The sequence below is a fragment of the Chinchilla lanigera genome, unplaced genomic scaffold (assembly GCF_000276665.1).
Source record: "Chinchilla lanigera isolate Chin_1 unplaced genomic scaffold, ChiLan1.0 scaffold00014, whole genome shotgun sequence".
Lineage (NCBI taxonomy): Eukaryota > Metazoa > Chordata > Mammalia > Rodentia > Chinchillidae > Chinchilla > Chinchilla lanigera.
The window spans coordinates 21,573,430-21,588,644 of NW_004955415.1; the positions used below are offsets into that span (position 1 = coordinate 21,573,430).

Here is a 15,215-nt window from a genome sequence, read left to right on the forward strand (position 1 = left end):
GTGCGGGACGCGAGCTGCCCTCCGAGTCCGGCGCTCGGGCTCCTTCACACTTAAAATAGATGCCGAAGTTTGGAGTTTGGGTTAGAGGGCTGTTGGCTCTCTTGGAACGCTTGGCCTTTTTCATCTCTGAGCATTGTTGAGGCGTGCTGGGGATTCCGATTTACCAAGCACCCCATTGTCCTGTGTGTGCTTCGAGAAAACTAGCAGATTCAGTTATTAGTTTTTTAAAAGGCCAACGGAGATCATTGTGCTTATTACTCTATTTTATTTTTCTTCTAAAATAACTCCCCGCCGGCTCCCCAAGTCCTGTAGAACAGAAGTTCCCAAACTTGGCTGCCCTGCAGAATCGCTGGGGAGTTTTAAAACTCCGCATGCCCATATTGCATCCCAGACCAATTAAAACGAATGTGTTTTTAAGGTTCCCCAGGTAGTTCCGGTGCGCTGCAGAGTTTGGAAACCGTTGGTTTAGTGTAAGATAGTCTTTAGTTTTGCTAAGTAGGGGCGTTCAGTTCGTAATTGATGGGTTGAAACTCGAGTTCTTTTTCCCTGGACAAGAACTCACAAAGGGTGGTTTGTTTCCCACCAGGGAGGGAGGGAAGCGTCTGTAATGGTTCAAACTTTAACTGAACTATAATCTGACTCTGGCAACCCAGAGTTTTGTTCTAGACGGTGTTTTGAATTTCTGTTGAGAGTTACTGAGACTGCCCTTTTTGACCCACTGCCATGGCCAGAAGGTTTCTCCATCAAATCCTCACTCTGCTGCCCTCCTATAACCATCCCCTTTGTTTCCCTCTTTCCCCCTCCCCGGCCTTAGGGAGCATCCCGCTGGCTTCAGGTGCTGAATGGGAAGGGTTACTACGGGTTCCCATAGCAACTGGGCCCGGGGAAGTGGGAGGGTCCTCTTAGCACTGAGTTTCTAAATGGAGCTCTTCCCTTCTAAAGATTTTCAATCACCCTTTTCAGAGCTTTGCCCCAGCTCAGGTAAAGGTGAGCTTGTCGGATTCCGCATTTTCTTTCTAAGGTAACTACGGAATTACTTATTGATGCTGTTTTGGTGATACAAGCAACCACGTTGAACATTCGTTTTTTAAAGTCCTATAACATATTTAAGCATTTTGAAAAGTGAAATATTCTACAGCTATGCAAAGAAAAAAAAACTTGATAGTTTGTGGAAGGAAAAAAAAATGCCATTTTATCAAGTTTTTTTAAAGTTGTTTCGTTCCTAGAAAGTTCTTTGCCCAAATTCTTTCCAAATGTTTAACCACTTGTAATTTTATACTTTAAAATAACCTAAGCATGTTATTTGCCCACTCTTTGCCTACCTCAGCAGACACACATCCAAAGAGCAGTTTAAAAAAATAATTATTCATGTTCAGAAGAGGCCTTCTAGTTATGCAATTTCAGTTTGCCTAGCAAGGAACTATTGAAACTGTTCAGAATGAAATACTACAGAAATATATATGTTTCAGGATTTATGTTTTTAAATCCTTCAAAATCTACTGTCTAATTAGAATTCAGTCACTCCCAAAATGCTTTTAAGATTCCAGTAATTCTGAGAGTTTACTAGGAGTTGAACTGTTTCCCTTACAAACCTTGTTTTATGTGCTAGCTACATTTCTGTTAAGTGGGCCACCAAGCAAATTCTGTAAGGTTCATTACCCCTGTTTTACTATGGGAGGGGAATAGTGTGGAAACTTCATTTGTCTGAAGTTTGTAGTTCCACCAGCAATGCTTTGTGGAACTAATGTCATACCTGATCTTCTTTCCTGTTTCCATTGCATACTTTAAAATTATTAAGGCTGGGCATGGTGGCACATCATTCAGGAGGCTGAGGCAGGAGAATCACTGGGAGTATGAGGCCAGCATGGTCTACAAAGTGAATTCAAGGGCAGCCTGAACTGCACTGTGAGAACCTGACTTAAAAAGACAAAAACACATAAATAAATAAATAAAATTACCATTAAGCCCTATCAGTGTAGTGTTTCTCCCATTACTCTAGTGACAAAATCCTTGAAAATGTGCATTAATGTGCAGTTATTGATATGTATCCCCTTTTAAATTTAGTGTGGTTGAAAGTTTCTAGCGTTTCAAAACATTTTAAAGAGTACCTACCCATTTTATAGACACTTTGGGATTTACCAAAACAAATATTCAGGAAATAAAAAGCACACTGACATCATCCAGAAATCAGCTGTTAATTGGATGATAAACTTCTATTTTTCCTTTAGGTCTTTGTGCATAAATGTACTTTGAAACAAAATTGATATTGTAATTTTCTGTGTAGTTTTAAATATTGCCCTTCTAATTAATAGTGTATCACAGATGTTTCTTCTACCTTTAAATCCTTGGAAAATAAGGATTTTAATAAGGACTATATCCAAGCTTGTTGCACTAGTTCTCTATGGCCTGATTTGCACCCCCTCCCCCGGAATTCAGGCATTCTAGCATGCCAGGTAAGTACTCTACCATGAACTACACCTCAGTCCTTTTTATTTTGAGACAGGGTCCTGCTAAGTTGACCAAACTGGGCTCAAACTTTTGATCCTCCTGTCAAAGCCTCCCAGAGTGCTGGAATTACAGGTATACAGCATCATGAAAGGCCATTTGGTATTAAACTCTCCTTGCAAATTCTAGATTGACTGCTTCCTATGTAAATGACCTTAATTACCTCATTCTTTCATCTTCTTTCCATGAGGTAAGGGTAACTATGCATGCTGTATAGTTTTGGTGAGATGGCATAAGCCAAATAAAGGAAGGCCAACAGGATCTGCTAAAGGATGTAGGCTCAGCTCAGTAATTTAGTGGTCATACAGGCAGAGCAGAGATAAATGCTCTTGCCTGGGAGTCTGAGTTCCTCTGACTGCTTAGGCTGGGTTTATAGCGGTAGAATTCCTGGGACAGAGGTGAGCTTTTTTATGACTCTGAGGCTTCTTGCCACATTGCTGGTTCCATGGCAAATTCCCTTAACCATTGTATCCCCCAGTGTGTCAGCACTTCAGTGTTTAGTCAGCTTTCCTCATTTTCTGTAAGAATTGACTTTATTTTATTTATTTATTTTGTAACTAGTGAAATTAGTAATTTGCCTTTTTGTTTTGGTTTTTCCTTTTGGGAGTTGTCTGTTCTGGTACTTTTCCACATTACTTTTTAACTGAATATTTTGTTATTTGGAGAACTCCATAAAGTGAATTCATAAACAAATAATGAGCAAGGGGGAAACCCTGAAAATACTGTTACACTTTATATTTAGGTAGCCCTTAAGAGCCTCATGTGCTCATAGGGGAAATTTTTGGAAGGAGACTGGATTATAGCTGACTTGCAGGTAGAAGGTGGGGTCTGGTCGAAAGAGGCTTCACAGGGGTGTACCTTGAAGGAGCTGTCTCTGTTCTCAGATCCTCTCTTCCACTCTCTGCTCCCCAGACTAAGCCGTGAGCCTCCTTCCTCCAGTAGGCCAGGTCAAGCCATCTTGCCTTGGAGACAACTAGGCATGGACTGAAAAGTGAACCAAAGGAAACATGTGTCAGGTATTTTGTCCTAGCAAGGAGGAGTGACTATGAGAGCTTCCCAAACAACTTTTACTAATCTTAACGTTAGCTGGCCACCCTTGTGCCGGAGGTCTAGGTGAACCAGAATGCCCGGCCTTCCTCACTGCTGGTGTAGCATAGGCGCCCTTAGGTTGACTGAGACATTGGTCATGTGCTTCTCACATTGATGCTAAAGTCACAATACGTTACATAAAACAAGTACTTCATTTTTTAAAAATCGTCATTTGAAAAGGATCTCCAGGGCTTCTAGAAAGTTTTAACTGTCACTTTAGTGGAATTTAGGGAAAGGGTGTTATTGAATGTATATGTTGAATATGCCATCATGTTATGGAAAACCCTAAAGATAAATCCTTAGAATTGAAATGTACCATCAGGCCATGTTGCATTTTGTTCTTTGGCAAGAACCGCCACCTGTAGAGTGGTTTGTGTTTCTAGGAATTAGAAATTGCTTTTCTGTTATGTTCATCAAATTGGCTATTGGTAGTCTAAGGTGGTTGTTGATTTTGTACATTTGTTTCATAGCTGGTTTGTATTATAAGAACATTGCAGTTTATTCTCTTGGATTTTCCTAATTTTATAATCATTTCCAGGTAGTGACACTCATGTCTACTTTCAAATTACACCTTTTATTTTGGTTTTAGAGCAGGTTGCATTAGAGCAGTGGTGGTGAACCTGTGGCATGCATGCTGCAAGCGGGTTGTTTGTATTATTGAAAGCTCTAAAAGGTTCGCCATCACTGCCTTAGAGTTATTGTTTTGAATGTTATAAAATGCTTCTGGAATATCATCAAATAGTAATGGTGATATTGTAAAAAGTTGTGTTGTTTATTTTAGTAGGACGATAGCAGTACAATATTGGCTTTTTGATTTATCATTTTTCCTCATCAGGACAAAGGAAATCTATACTTTTATTTTTACTTTACCTAGAAGTATTTTTATTTCTTTAAGGAGTGGGAAGTGGCAATTAGCACCTGCAGTTAATCCTGGTATTTCTTAAGAAATATACTGACTAGAGTCTCACATTTGATCAGACTCTTTATTGTGGGTCATTCTTTAGAAAAACATCAAATTCCTGAGAAGATTGAGACGAAACATGGTCAGTGTATAATTGTGTTTTCTTGGGTGAAGTGAGGTAGCAGCCAGTCACCAGGGCTTTTCTGAAAATATTCCAACTAAGTAAATCCAACATTTATCATTTTTCCTGTTCACAGCACTTGATGTAATTGATCATTCCCTGTACTTCATTTTCTGCATTTGATTTTTAAGGTCATCACACACTCTTGCCTTTTCTCTTATATTACTGACCTGCTGGCTTCCTCTTTTTATTGTTATTTATTTATTTATTTAATGCTAGTTTTCTCTCCTCACTTTTCATTTGGAATGAGCCAAGTGTCCTGTCACAGGTAGTCAAGAGACTAGTAAAGTGCCATGTGGCTGGTAAGACTCCCAAATGTCTATCTCTAGGTCAGACAGCTCCAAGTACTTTTTTGACTTCATTTGATTATGTTAAAGACAACTTAGTCTTACTAGGACCTAAACTAAATTTCTACTCTTTCTGCAAACCTGTTCCACCTGCAGCTTGCCCCATTTTTCAGGTTTTTCAGGTATATGCCCAAACCTAGAGTCATCTAGATGTCTCTCTTTCCCGTTCTGCATTCAGAATGTCAGCAAATCCTGCTGCTGTGTCTTTAAAACTGTATTCAGAATTCCACTTTCAAAATAAATACAGAATTTAGTCACTTTTCTAACCTCTGTTGCTGGCATCTTTATCCCAATCTGTAGCTGCTCTTGCTTGGACTGTTGCAGTGGCCTTCTAGAAAATAACTGGTCTCTCTCCTTCCCTGGGCTTTCTTTATGAACATAACAACCAGAATGATCTTTCAGAGTGTAAGTCAGATTTACGTAAATCCTTCCAGGGGTCTTCCCTGTCACTCAGAGTTAACGCTATATTCCTAAATGACCCCAAAGCCTTACACAATCTGGTTCCTGCTAATGCATCTCTTCTACCATTTCTTTCCCTCTCATTCTCCACACCAGTCATCCTTACCTCTTTGCTAATTCTTGCACATGGCAGGCACATTCCCATTTTAGGTCTAGTGCTGGAGTTTTCCTTCTTCCCTTAATACCCTCCCTGCATATATTCCTGGCCAGTTTTTTCATGTCCTTCCAGCCTTCTCTAAAATGTCACCCTGTTAGTGTTTACCTGGTTGATAGGTACAAGTTTGCACCTTGTATCCTTCTTGAAGTGCTCTGCTTTTTTCCTTTTTCATGCATGTATTACCTCGAAGTCACAATAAAATATATTTATTTTGATTTTGGGGAATTACTTTGTTCTTGTCCCTGTAGATGATAATGTCTACAAGGGCAGGTATTTTGTGCTTGTTCATTAACATGTCCTAAGTGCCTAGCTCATAGAAGGTGCTCAGTAAATGTTTTTGAATAAATATATTCTTCCTTCCCCATTTTTTCCCTTAATAAGTTTCTCAGGGAGCAGTGATTGGTGACATTGATGATTTAGCTTTTCACCAGCAAGGGAGAAGTTCCAGGACATGTGTAACTCATAGTGGACATAGTACAGAGAATGGTTATGAGGGTTAAATAGGGTACTGTTGTAAAGTACTAAATTGTGCTAATGTGTAGGACACATTCCCTTAACTGTCAAAAAAAAAAAACCCTCCTTACTTGCTGTATTCATGTCTGAGTGATAAGGATTTTGGTATCTTCCTTTTGGATTTCAGTCCTTTACCAGTCTTAGGCAGGGCATCACCAGGGATCTTCGCAAAACATGCCCAGGTCAGTGATGTACTGGTGTTGTAGTGTGTTCTTTAACCAACCTGCAAGTGTTTATCTCTTAAAGTGGAATATAACCATTTGTTTTCTCCCTTTAGTGCTTTCTTGGTATTCAGGGTATCTTTCAAGTCCCCTTTAAACCCTTTTCCTCTGAGTTTCTAGCTGACATTATTTCTCCTATGTGATCATTTTGAAACCCCTCAGACCCATGCAGAAGCACAAAATTGAACATGATACTAAATCCACAAAGTCAGAGGATCTCAGTCCTTTTGCCTTCAGTTTCCTAGACAAGAGTATATTGCAGTCGTCTGTACAGTAGTCATTATAGCACTTGTTTTAAAATTTTACTTAACAGTGTATCTAGTCTCTTTTTATACCCTTCAAATCCAAGAATACCTCAAAAGGTCAGACTCCCTTCTCTTTTTTTAAAAGAGCAAGGAATATTTGATTTGTATCATTGCAGTTGCTGTGCAAATAAGTGGTGTTATTTATAAAACAAAATGATTATTTTAAGCAGATGATTAAGTGTACAGAATAAACAAAAAACAAAAATCATAATGTAGCTATAGAAATGCATTAACTCAAAAGCTGTTACCTAAATACAAATATAGAAAATTTTTCAATTCTGTTTTTTCACAAGTTATATCTAGTTCCTTGTGTATAGGTTATTTCCACTTAATTTTTCTGAGAAAATATATGACCATAGCAGTCCTCCTCTTCAATTAGACAGTATAAACTTTTTTTACTTTTGAGACAGGGTCTTGCTGTGTAGCCTAGGCTGGTTTCAAACTCAAGACAATGGCTCAGCCGCCTGTGTGCTGGGATTACAGGCATGGGCAACTAACCCTGTGTAAAGTGTGTAAACATTTTAACCAATGATTACCATATACAGCAATAAAATTTCATAGGCACCATTGTTCTGAGTGCATCTGCCATATGAACTTGCCTTGTCTTTGAAACTCTTACTGGATCTGTGTTTTGTAATTTTGAAAATCACATTGTTAAAAATTCATTTTATATTGAATCTTAAATAGTACTCTTGGTCAAGCATGAATGGAAAGCATTGACCTACCTCTCTGATGATGTCACATTTCCTGAAGTTTAGGCCAGTCATGGATAGACCGTGTGTCTATCCAAGGTGTGAAAAACACACCTTGTTTTTATAGTTCTGCACTTGGTTCAAGACTCCTGTAAGTAGGTACTACTTTGTGAAAGCTTTCTGTCACCTCATTTCTTCTACTCATCTAGTTTAGATTGTTTGACAGTGGTGGCTTTGCCTACCTAGCACCAGCATTTCACAGTGGTAAGGGACTAATTTTGGCTCTCGGCTACTATTATACTCTAAATTTATGTGACTAGGGAAGGGTTTATAGTATAGATTATCACCTATGTTTGTATCTTTGTTAATGAAAATGTAGGTAACAGTTGAGTGTATAAAGTCAAACTATTTTAATGTGCTTTTGAGGAATTATCTGTATTCCTAGAAAGCGTAGAAATTGATAAAATTCTTAATTGGAGTTACAGCATGCACCTCTTACCTCTTTCAAAATAATCTTATTGACAGTGTTAAAAATGGTGAATCTACCCAGAAGCACCTTTTTCTGTTTAGGATGCCTGTTGATTTTTATTGAGGTAGAAATTGAAACATAAAATTTTAAATATTTATTTAAAAATAAAGAGGTGTTTTGGCTGAAGCAGATGAAGAAAATCTGGCCTCACCCAAATAATATAGTTGGATAAGTAAGGAATATATCAGTAGCCTTTTCAAATGATTATAGACATTTGCTACCTCACCAAAACTTGATGAGTGATAGTTTCTTGAAGGTTAATTGCCATGTAGAATCTAAAACCATAGCAGAGAAATTTTTGTGTGGTTAATACTAAAATCTTTTGGATTGGCTTGTACATTGAATGGGTATTTTACTGATGTATGACTGTACCATAACTTGGTTTATTATTAGAAAACATTAGTTCATTGAGTTATTCAAATCTTGCACATGTGGACATTGTTCATTTCATAGTATCAAAAATGATACTCATTTAATGTCACTGCTCTTACCAGAACAGCCTGTTATTTTTTCCTTTTTTAAAATTTATTTTGAGAATAAAAGAAGGAAAACATTAACAAACGGACATCCATTTACAAAACAGCATAAGAACAATACACACAATACAGAATTACAGACAAAGTGGTAGGAAATTATCAATGGTTGTTGTGTTACATATTGATACCTTCAAAGTAGAACAGCCTTTTAAATATTGGGAAGCTGGTAGGCTCATGGTGGCATAATCAAGGTTTTCAGTGTTCTAATTTGTGCTTGAAGGCTGAGTTTTACATCGGCATAACTGCTGTCAATTTTCCTTGAAGTGACAGGATCACTTCATTAAATTTTGAGAAAATGTCTGCCAGATACCCAACTAAATAAGCAGACTTTGCTTATTCTCAAGTAACAGTGATGATCTAAGAAGAAAACTGCTGGCTTGACTTTATTTTATGCAGTTGCACGAGTGTTTTGTGTCATGGAAACTATTGCATTTTTTTCATCAGAAATGCTGTATGCATGCCTCCCATTTCCTGACACAAAATAGTAAGAGGTGTGTAACACAAGGGGCAAAGTTTAATGAAAACAACAGTTTTTACTGCTTCACCTCCCAGAGATTCCTCATGAAACAGTATGTCTGTTCTAGCAAAGGAACACACCCTTGTTTATCTGCGTTCATCCAGGCTATTTTACCACTGGCATGACTCCTCTGTCATCTGGGTGTGAGTGGGAAGGAGTGGAGATGGTAAAGTTGGTGAGCATCTTCCTTCAGCTACTCAGGTCCTCAGGATTGACCCCCCCCCAGCCCCCATGAGCCAGCAACACCCATCAGTGGTGAGAAGTCACCATCTTTTTTTTTTTTGTCTTTCTGAGACAGGGTCGTGCTGTGCAGTTTGGGCTGGCCTTGAGCTCACTTTGTAGCCCAGGCTGGTCTCGAACTCACAAAGATCCTCCTGCCTCAGCCTCCCGAGTGCTGGGATTACAGGCATGTTCCACCATGCCTGGTGTGCAAATGCCCTTAAGAGGGCTGTAGTTCTACATCTGTACTACTAGATGGTGCTGAGAGGTCGCAGAGGGATTGCTCACTTATGCTACTGCAAATACTTTCTACAGCAGCACAATTCAAAACTGCTTAAAAAATGCATAATGCTTTTAAGTCATACACACACATCAAACAGGCACATACAAAATTCATTTACCTTATCCTACTTTCCAAGAAATATACTTTTATACCCAGTTGAACTTGTTATTTGAGAATTCAGGGTTTTTTCTTCTTTTTGGCAAAATTAAAAATCAGTATGGATTTAAAACAATTACTTTGCATTTTCAACACTACTAATGGTTTTTAAAATCACTGCTGGTGATAAAACTTTCCTTTCATAAATGTAAGCTCAGTAAGAGACTTTGCAGCTGTAGCCAAAATATTCAGCCATTCCATTATTGATATTATCATTCCCATTTATTTCTTGTCCACCTTTAAGGGAATACGTAGATTGAAGTTGATAATTCTTATTTTTTAAGCAAAATGTCTAACACTGGCTCTTCATAACTCAAGACACAGATACAAGCTGTGTACTTTTGGTACTGGTGCTCATGGTTACAGTACTCTGCAGTGGGACGTCCCCCACCCTCAGTAGTGGGGTTTGTTGGAGGAGGAGGCATGAGTTGTCCACTGCCTACCCAGTGCACATAGCCCTGTTTTAGTACTTTGTTTGAAGATTGGGTGTGTCTAATGAAGTAGAAATTCATCCATTCAATATTAAATACAGACAAAACACATTTCAGAGCTACATAAAAAATATTTTTAATTATCCATTTTTTGGATTATTCATATGACTGCTTTCCTCTTTCATGTGAATTACTGAAAATTTATCATCTTTTCCAGTTCATTAAATCACTTAAATTTTCTACAAGTGTTATAAGTAAATATGCCAGACCATGAATTGAAATTGGTTGATAAAAGCAACTTTGTCCTGGTAACTGATTGTTCTTTCTATTGAATATCTATATTGCATTAAATTTTAGGCTTCTAATGAAGCAAAACCTCACTTTGAGCACATGTAGGGACTTGCTTTAAGTTAGCTTTAATGTTTTCAGTTGGATTTGCTGCAAGGTAAATGTAGTATAATACTGTGTTTTTGTTTAGACATGTTCAAGAGAGCCCTAGGGCACATTTTAAAATGTCTAGGTTCTCTGCCAGGCACCTGGTTTAAGCTAGCAACTCACACAACTAAAAAAAATAGAGCTCAGTCCATTTTATCCCAGGACCAGTTGTGCTACACAAGTGCAGTCCAGAGTGCTAATTGGACTTAAACTTCTCTTACATAACCATTGAAAGCCAGGTATGTGGGTGTGGCACTGTTAGCTCTGGTTGGAGATGGGGAAGGCAGTCCTCAGAATCCACACACTAATCAGGCCACCCAAGGCAAGATGGAATGTGAGAAAGTACTGCAGCTAGGCCTGGAGAGTCTGGAAACACCAGGAAGACTTCTTGCTGAGCTACACATGGACTGTATCTTGAAGGATGGGTAGGCTTTTGATAGGTAGTTTAATGGAAAGGAAAGACATTGAGGATGGCAGGAAGCAATGTGGGATGAATAGCCTGGTATGCAGGGTGAGTATGAATGAAAAGAACCAGTGCAAAGAGTGAGTGGTGAGTTGGAGCAGGTAATGGAGGTTCAAAATGCATTGCATGCTTGTGGCTTCCTCTCATCAAGAGAAATGAGGTAGGATGTCTTTTCTTCCTGGAGAGACACTTGTTCTGCCCGCCTCTGACATGCCAGAGAGCCCATCCTCAGTTCACGTCTCTTTGGAAAGTGTGTCAAGGACAGCAGTTAAGATCTGGCCACATGTCACTTACTAAACATCTCTTTTTGTCTCCTTTTTGGAGGTTTTATATTTTAAATTTTACAAGAGGTTTTTAAGCAGATACTGACATTATCTAGGTCTCCTATACTTAACTTTTGGTATATGGCTTCCCCACATCTGCCTAGTAAAATCCTTATGTGGAAGAGAACTGAGTCACATGTAAATTTTGATCTACATTTTCAGAGACTGTGTTCTTTCTTGGTCTGGTTCCCGTTATCATCATTACCATGTGTTATGGCTTATATCTATATGTCTCCCTGTCTTGGTTTCTTTTCTCTCGTTGCTGAGACAAAATACCTGACAACCAGAATTAAGGAAGGAAAGGTTTATTTAGCGTACAGTTTGTGGAAGTTTCAGTCCATACTTGGCAGGCTCCAAGGCAGAGTGGCACATGGCAGAGAGCAAACGTTCATAGCGGCAGAGAATAACAAAAGCAACAAGAACTAAAGGGGGAGTGGCAGAGCTAGCAAGCCTCTTTCCCTGCCTTCTATTGTAAGCAGCCTACCCCCACGTAGGGGCATGTAGCACTCACATAATCTCCATGCCTTCCTCCTGCACAGGCTCACCATGTGGTCCTATAGAAAGTAAGCACCCTGGCCCGCCCTGCTCAGTCACTTATTTAACCTTCCAAACTGCTCACATTGACAAAATGAACAACATCCTAGAGCAGGAAGGGCGTGTCCTTCTCACCCTTTTCAGGGGAATACAGAACTGCTGAGTCACTTAGCCAAGCCTCTAGACTCCCCAAGTTGACACAATGTATCATCCATAAAACACTTACATCCATTATTCCAACATTGGACCATGAATCAATCATGAACTCTAGAAGTCCTCCTATGACTGCATGAGGCTTTGAGGGGGACATGCAGACACAAACCATAACATCCCCCTCAAAGCTTCATGCGCTCAGAGGTGGAGCTTTTTCAGAGGTGGCTGAGTCTAGACTGTGCTGCGCTGGGATTGATTCATGGAGCAGTGCTAGGCTCAAGGGCACTAGCATTAAGGGTGTGAGTGCTACCTGCCCTAAGTAGCCTGGATATTTTTACATAAAAGTACTACCAGTTGACTTGTCACTTTTGAAGATGTATTTTGACTTCAATATATTAATCTGCTCATTGTTGGTAAGGTTCACATGTAATGGTTTTGCGATGCAAGGCTTGGGAAGCTCAAATCTCTTTGCATGAGTAGTCCTGACTTTCTAAATGAGTCTTATTTGAGCATTGTTTTATGAGTAGATCATTTTATGTCTCTGAGTAGTTCAAGTACTGGCTTGCTTATGCAGTAGCTTTTAATTACAAAAGAAAAAAGGAATAAGTCTTGCTGAATGTCTTATTAAAATTGAATTTTTTTGAAATACCTTATTTTCTTAATTTCGACACACAAGATGAAGCTAAGTACAGAATCTCCTCAGTTTCTATTCAGATTAGAACAGCAGGAATGATGGAGGCAACAAAAGAGTACTTTGTCAGTGCCAGCCTACTGTAGTATCTCTTGCAGCAAATGAAGGGAGTCACTAAATGTTATCTGGTGCTGGTAGAGTTAAGGTTATGCCAGCACTTGCACTACCTTTATATTGGGTCCTTCACAACATGACCAGGGAATTGAGTACTTTAAAGCTGATTAAAAGTAGCATAACTATTTTTTTAAACTTGGATTTAGAAAAGATTTTAATTAGAGCTTTTGCTCAAGTTGATTTCTGTAAGAACCCTCTGTCACAGACTTATAATTCTGTGAATTTGTTGTTAATATTGTTACACATTTTACTAAGGTATTGTGTGTACCATTTTCATTTGTTGGTGTTCACTCTAGAGAACATACTGTATGCTAAAAATTGATTGTGAAGGTGCCTTGCCGTTTCACAGGTGTTTGTGTTTTCCCAATGCAGAATTTTTCAGACTTCATTCATCATAGGAAAATTCTTGGTTTTAAGTATTATCTTTTATTGTCTGCCTTAAATTACTATATTTCATTCTGATCACATACATTGTATAACTGAAGGGAAATATTTCATTAACTTAATTAATGAAGACCATGGCGGATTTGTGAATCATGATGGTCATACTGCGTAATTGTAGCTGGTCTTTTCAGTATGGTTTTGCTAAAATTAAAACAAAACTTGAAAAGTTTTTCTCTCACTTTACTTTTCTTCAAAACAATTTAAAAATGTATCATTCAAAAAAAATGTATCATTCAGCTGTTTAGTGGGGTGAGGTAGATGGGTAAATTTAAGGATTATTTATTTATTTCTAAGCATCTCAGTGATTAAGGGACTAACACATTAAGATGACTTACATTTAAGGCTGTTACTGTTTATCATAATTGGTTTTCACTGAGTTGTGACTGTTGAGGAAATTGGACTATGACTTTTGGAACCCCACTAAATTTAGGAGTAATGGGAAATCTGATGATTTGAGTGTTGTCTGGATTCTTTCTTTTAGTTCTATGTACTCATTAGAAAAGAGTGACTTTCCCAAGTAGAGCAAGGCATTCTTTGTTGATGTAGGGTGAGAGACGTTTTGAGTTTTAATGATCAGATTGTGGTGAGATTCTAGGTGCTTATCTTCCTAATAAAAAAGTCATGGGACCAAAGTAAGCAATATCTTGGAAATGTCTTTTTTTTTTAACCATAACACATTATTTTCTTCCTTCGTAATTGAAAGGAGACAGATGACCTCAAGCTGGCTGAGGTTATTCCATTCCAGTTATGCCCAGCAGGATGAAAGTCCCCTGCTGGAGGGAACAGTGCCCTTCCAGGGCTTTTCAGAAGAGACCTCTAGAGCCTTAGACTTTTCTTTGGTTAAACTACTTTCAGGTACCGAAGTAGAGAGTCATATATATGTACATGTATTGGGATTATTATGATATGATGTTTCTCCCTGTTAAACTATTCTTCTGAATAAAGATTCTATTTATTTGAATTTAAGCAGTATCTTCTAAGTATTCTTTTATGAAGTTATTGTAAGTTGATAAATATCTTCAGCATTACTACAGTGACAGGGTTTTAGTGATACCATGTTTATATATGTGTTTAATTCTGTCCCATGAAAAAATATTAGAAATGGATTAATAGTGGAATTCTTACCAGTCCTGGCAATGGAAGTTTGTCATTCTGAGATTTCCTTCTAGATTTTCTACCATACCAACGGTTGTCATAGTAGCAGTCCCTATTGAGAATTGTGATTATATACTTTATCAAATGACTACTTGATGAAAGCTCAATTATTCTAATGTAGTTCAGTCAGAATTCTGAGCCATCATCTTGCCCGGTCAAGGGAGTAATTAACCAGCCCAAAGAAAAGATTGTTTCTTTCTGTTGAATTATATAAATTTTACCTTATTTTACTGACTGCAAGGTGCTATTAGATGTAATATATGCCATTATTTTATGTACCATTAAGGCGAAAAAAGCCTAATAGTTGTATACATTAGATATATTCCTAGATGTAACCCAGTTTCAGAGCTGTTAAAATGTTTGTGTATTTGTGGGGACGTTTATTATCAATAAAATATGGCACATGTGTTTGCAGAATTTTAGTTGAATAGGGTTTATAATCGTAACATTAAGAAACTATAAAATAAATTATTATTTCTGCCAGGTATGTAGATTCTTTGATCCTAGAAGCCTAAGATTGGAAAAGAGATCATTTAGTCAACACTTAAATATGGGGAGCTCTGTCAGATCATCTAGAGTACATAAAAATTAGCAGTTGACTACCTTTTTAAGCAAAGTATCTTAAACTTTACAAAAGGATTTAGAGCAGTATTCTTTTAAACAGCTAGCTTTAGAGTATCTCATGGCAAATTTTATATAGTCTTTTTCAAGATCACTTCACTTAATATATAAAAGAGAATAATTTGGAATTTAGATGAGTTGTTTAGTATTCCAAACAAGGTGCACAGTGAGACACAGTATGTTTAAGAGCTGTAATCATAAAATACCATGCTAAATACCATACAGAATTTTGAAAAGAATC

At 37.9% G+C, this 15,215-nt stretch overlaps 1 long non-coding RNA gene across 1 annotated transcript; it reads right to left on the reverse strand.

The window, feature by feature from the left end:
• Window positions 1-3,225: 3,225 nt before the first annotated feature.
• On the reverse strand, window positions 3,226-15,170 carry LOC106148099. Its single transcript, XR_001233248.1, has 2 exons — window positions 14,324-15,170; window positions 3,226-3,489 (listed from the first exon to the last, which is right to left on the reverse strand). It is a non-coding gene; the product is annotated as an uncharacterized LOC106148099 (long non-coding RNA).
• Between the last annotated feature and the right edge of the window lie 45 nt (window positions 15,171-15,215).